The 5,133-nt window shown below is 42.5% G+C and overlaps 1 long non-coding RNA gene across 1 annotated transcript; it reads right to left on the bottom strand.

Annotated features, from left to right (window-relative positions):
• Window positions 1–630: 630 nt before the first annotated feature.
• LOC128911661 (uncharacterized) lies at window positions 631–3,767 on the bottom strand. The gene is made up of 3 exons (XR_008467131.1): window positions 3,706–3,767; window positions 2,578–2,759; window positions 631–1,820 (listed from the first exon to the last, which is right to left on the bottom strand). It is a non-coding gene; the product is annotated as an uncharacterized LOC128911661 (long non-coding RNA).
• Window positions 3,768–5,133: the final 1,366 nt, after the last annotated feature.

The following is a 5,133-nucleotide window of genomic DNA, read 5'->3' on the forward strand; positions in this document are numbered from 1 at the left end:
CTTTTAGTAGCATTAGCAGTAGTATCATGGTCTGTGGCTGGTTCACATTTTGTTTTGTTGTTGGTTGGGGTTTTTTGACACAAGCATTATCTACAGAAATACGTTTTGGTCAGAATTCAGGAGCACAGCCCTGTCTTCCCTCCACGCTCATGGTCTGGCTCAGCATTTTGTTCCTGTGTTATTCTGCGTCTGGGCTCATCTTACCCACCTTCCAGGGTGGTTTTGATTTGAATCTGCCCCATCTTGACATTCAAGGACAGTATTATAACAATTTGGGTACCAAACGTGGAGAGAAGGGCAGCCCTTCTAGATAGCAGTGTCAGGATTCCTGCCCTGACTCTCACCACAAGCCTCAGCTGAGTCATTTTGTATCTTCAGAAGGTACCTTGTCACCTGAGTCCTATGAGAAGATGGGGCTTAGCTCCTCAACATTAAAGTCACACCTGTGAGATCAGGATAAACACACTTACTAAAATGACAAGCTGTTTAGATAGGTCACGTAGGCACATCTGGGGCAGCTGGGATAAACATCCTTGACCCTCAGCCGTGCTAGTGGGCTGAATATAGCTCTTGTTGGAGGCCACAGCAGCAGGAAGCTGCGTTACGCTCTATCGAAGGACCACAGGGCAAGTGAGGGTGCTGCGGTCGCTCGCATTACATTTTCTTTCCCTGTGGCTTGGTGACTCATCTTTCACACTTCCTTATTATCCCATTTACCGACAATACAAAGTACCCTTCTCTAATAGAGAAGCATTTAGAAGCACTGGGGTTTGGTAAACAATATAAAAATGATTCTTGTGTAGCCATTAAGATTTTGGGTTCACAGCTTTTCAGAGGAATGCTTATCTTCATGCGAGCACATCTCCTTTCCACAGCCCACTGCTGACACATGGGACCCAACTGTTAATAGTTTCAGCAATACCCCTGATGTACTTGGGGCTTCTCTCATCCAGAATACGTGATGGATGGTGAGAATTTGCAATATCTGGTCCTTAGCATCTGAAGATTTCATGCTCAATAAATCTCCTGCATTTCTTTCTTGTTTTTGTCTGAGAAGAAAACTTCTACTGACTTTTCTGAGATTGGTTTGGTTCATTATGCTTTCGCTGGCGTCTGTTTGCTGATTAGCTCATCTAAGGAAATTAAGTCCTGAGCTGGTCTGGCAGACAGAGCGTATGTTCTTGTGCACTGTGATGAAGAAGGTGGAGAACTTGAAAAACAGAGCCTGTTATTTGTAAATGCAGTAAAGATACCAAGGAATAACTTGCAAGATTTTGCTGGACACGTAGATCCAAACAGGCTGTTGCTAAAGACTAACATGGCTGAGTGGATCAAAGGCACCTAGAGGATGGTCACAATCAAAGAAAATACATTTTCCTGTAGGTAAGAATGGAGAGAACCCTCTGTCTTCTCATATTACTGATACTGGGGGTTGTGATTTTTTTTTTCTTTTTTGTTTTTGTTTGGGGTTTGTGGGTTTTTTTGTTTTCTTTTAAACTAAGCCTGGAATATATTATTCCAGGACATTACTTAAGTGCCTCAGGAATTAATCACATAGAGACTAATAGCTGCATCCCTCAGGTTTCCTGTGGCATTAAAAGCCTCACTGAAAAACAAGCACAATAAAAATACACGATCCCTTGTACAGCTTCTTCTGGAGATTCAGGAGTAATCTTGGCTTGAGGAAACAAAAAACAGTCTAAAGCTTCATCCCAATTTTTCCAGGACATGGGGATCTGAAACTTAATTCTTTTGGAATAGCAAGAGATGCAAAGCCAGCTCATACTTTCTCCAAAACAGATCAGCATCTGCACGTCAGCCTGTAAAACAGAACAGCGAAGAACATCACATCATTAGATCTTGCCAAGGTTTGTCCAGTCAGGCTTCCTGTAATGTGATACTAAATCTAGCAGCGGAGGAATACTGGAAAACCTAAGTGCAATTCCTTCACAGGTGGTAATATGCCATTATATCTCGTCTAAAGGGTTGGCTTCGGTACTACTTATTGATGGTAACAGGAAAGCTTTGTAGTTGTGTAGGCAAACTCAAGCAGTCATTACAATGAAGAGGACTTTCAGCTTCTTCCCTTTTTTCCCCCAGCTTGAGCCCCCGTAGAGCTAGAATCAGCACAGAGAGACTTGAACTCATGCACAAAAATATGCAGCATCAGGTGCCTTTTTATTCATCTATGGCTAATGGTGCAACTGCTGCCATCACTCATTTCTTAACGGTTTTTGAAGAGCATGAGCACATTTCCCACCACTCAGTTGAGTTCCCTCACCTCTAGACAAGTAAAGCTACAATGAACTGTTTTCTAGAGAGGTCCTAAGAGGACAGCTGAGAGAAAACAAAAGATAGCCAGCAAACGTTACACTTGTCTGCATTCAGAAGGGCCTGGGAGAGGTCCACTTAAAACCAGCTTTGAATCCAGTCACCCCCGCTTCTCTTAGGGGATCCGCTTGTGGTGACACCACCACCAAGCAAGTAACCTATTTCCCGGTTGTCTCAATAGCTGAGACTTTTCTGGACAGATGCACAAATTTTTTTTTTAGCATAAGTTAATAGAGAGTTTTGTACCTTATCAGTCCCTCTGTATTTCTCATGTCTCTTCTCTGGGAGCTGGGTTGGTGCCTGTCCGTGGGCTGCAGCACGGCCGTGGGGTCAGTGCTGTGTTTGCTCCTCAAGGTATATCCTTACACACTGTTTGGATTTCCAGCGTGTAAAGTGACAGAGCTTTCCAGCACAGGGGTGAAGAAATCCTGTAGGGGAAAAAATGCAACAGCTCAGGTATTGTTTCACCTTCTACAAGCATTATTTTATTTTTTGATGGTAGAATCAGGAGAATGAGGCAAAGGTCGAGCTCCAGCCTTCCTGAGGTGAGTGTATTGCTAACAGTCACCCCTACTTTGGCCTGGTACTTGCCTTCCAAGTGCCTGCATGAGACCAGATATCAATAGTTTTATTGTTTCAACCACGCTCAACACAAGCTGGCCTTGTCAATGGATTTAAACAGCTCTATAACATTAATTTACTTCTTTCTTTTTTTTTTTTTTGAAGGGGGGGATGTTGTCAGGAAAGAAAGAAAACCCTATTTTCCTCCAACAAAATTTACTTTCCAGGAAGCTCAAGAGATTCTACCTCTATTTCTTGCTACAGAAATTAAAAAAAAAATTAAAAATGGAGACACAGCCAACAGTTGCTAGCTATACAAACAAACCAGTTCCCTCTTCCACACTTGTAAGGATTAAATCTATATGCCGTGTATCTCCAGCAGCAGGTAGCTGTCGTGGATCCTTCCCCACAGTGCAAGCAATCTCGAGTCTTGGAGAAAGACCAAGGCACCCAAGCAGAAATATGCCACACTCCAAGGCAATGAAGCCCTATTTTACCAGTCCACAGCCTTTTTTCTTTTCAGCCAGCAGCCACCCTCCATATATATTACCTCTTCTGCAGGTGGGTCACCTAAAGACCATATCGCTGCCAGGGATTTGAAATAATAACAGTAATAATAGTAATAATAATAGTAGTAGTAGTAATAATAATAATAACGAAATAAATACTCCAGCCACCCCTTTTAAGGTTTCATTTCTTAGTGAACTGCCAAACCTCCAAATCTCAAAGCTCTGAGAAAGCAAATCTCACTATTTGCTCTGAATTCAGCCAAGTTTAATCCTATTACTTTCAATTAACCCCTGCTGGACTTACACTGCTTCATAAAGACGCTGCTGGAGACCGGTCTTCTCACTTACTCCCTTCTTCCTTCCCTTCTGCCAACCTGCTCTGTCCTTCAACCCGGCACCGATGACATAAAGTTTTCTATTTTTAACTCCTTCCTTGCAGCCTGGTATTTTTCTCAGATGTTATCCTGACATCTGGTAGTGGTGATGTGTTCACTCACTCCTGGCTCACAGGATGTTTCACACCCCCTGACAGCGGGGTAACCCAGGCAGTAGCTCACACGTAGTAGCTCGGAGCATCTATGGAGACAGGCACTGCTTACTTTCCCCTTCTGTGTCTTTAGCAGGAATCAGGCCTCTAGATGATGATGAACTCCTTCATCTGTTCAGCACATCAGGAGAGAAGTGGTAGTTTTACTGCTGCAGTATTAGTTGGTCCCTTGTCTATCTTTTGAGATGTCATCCCAAAAATTTCTGTAAGAAGCAGAATCCAGATTTTCTGAAGATACCTACCTCTGTTAGAAATTCATATGACCTACCATATGATTGTTAGTAAGTACTAGTTGAGTATAAATAGTTGCATGTGTTTGGTGCTTTACCATTAAATAATATGAGGTTGCTGCCATCTGTGTTCTATTTGTAGTCTTAGCATCTTTTAATCCCAAAAGAAGACTAAGCATTACCGAGTAAATAAACAAGCATTACAAGAAATGGAAGAAGGAGAAAAATTACAGCAGTCCTGGCGATCACAAAACAAAAAGTGACATGCTAGAAATGTCGGTCTTCATAATGTCCTTAAGCAACCATCCTAAATGGACAAGTAAGATGTTTTATCAGGCTGCTATCTCCGACAAAGCATCAGCAGGATCTGAAAGGCTGGCTTATGTGCCTCTGCTTTTTAGTTTCAATACATAAGTTTTTACACTCTGTACATTGCGTCATTCCTTGAAATATGCAGGTTCTAAATGAGTAATGAGCAGGGGATTTACTGCAATGCTTCCCATAGCTGTGAGTTAAAGGTTTGGGTCTCTGTGAAAAATGTGTTGCTCAAGCACCTCAATATAATACCCTGGCTCAAACACAAATCAAGTTCACCAGTGCCACAAACCAGGCAAGAGCATTACCAGAGCCCAGGGCTCAAAAATGAGTGAGCTCCTGCAGTCTAATGAGTTACTTACTGAGCATCACTGGAGCCAGATGCTCTTGGCCTGTCACATATTTGAGGAAAAATGTGTTCATTTAAGTGTCAGGAGAAAAAAAAAAGAAAAAGATTTAAGATAATGCATTTTGGCCGTGTATTTGTGAGGGTCTAGAAGTATGCATGTGGTTGAACCCCCAGCCTTGACGAACACACAGTAACTCTCCAGCCAACAGTAACTTGATTATCTCTCCCAACCCTGAACTGAACCGCAGCAGTCGCTTCAGATTAGAACTGAGCAAGAGGCACGGGGCTGTC

Source organism: Rissa tridactyla, chromosome 6 (genome assembly GCF_028500815.1).
Source record: "Rissa tridactyla isolate bRisTri1 chromosome 6, bRisTri1.patW.cur.20221130, whole genome shotgun sequence".
In the NCBI taxonomy this organism is placed as follows: domain Eukaryota; kingdom Metazoa; phylum Chordata; class Aves; order Charadriiformes; family Laridae; genus Rissa; species Rissa tridactyla.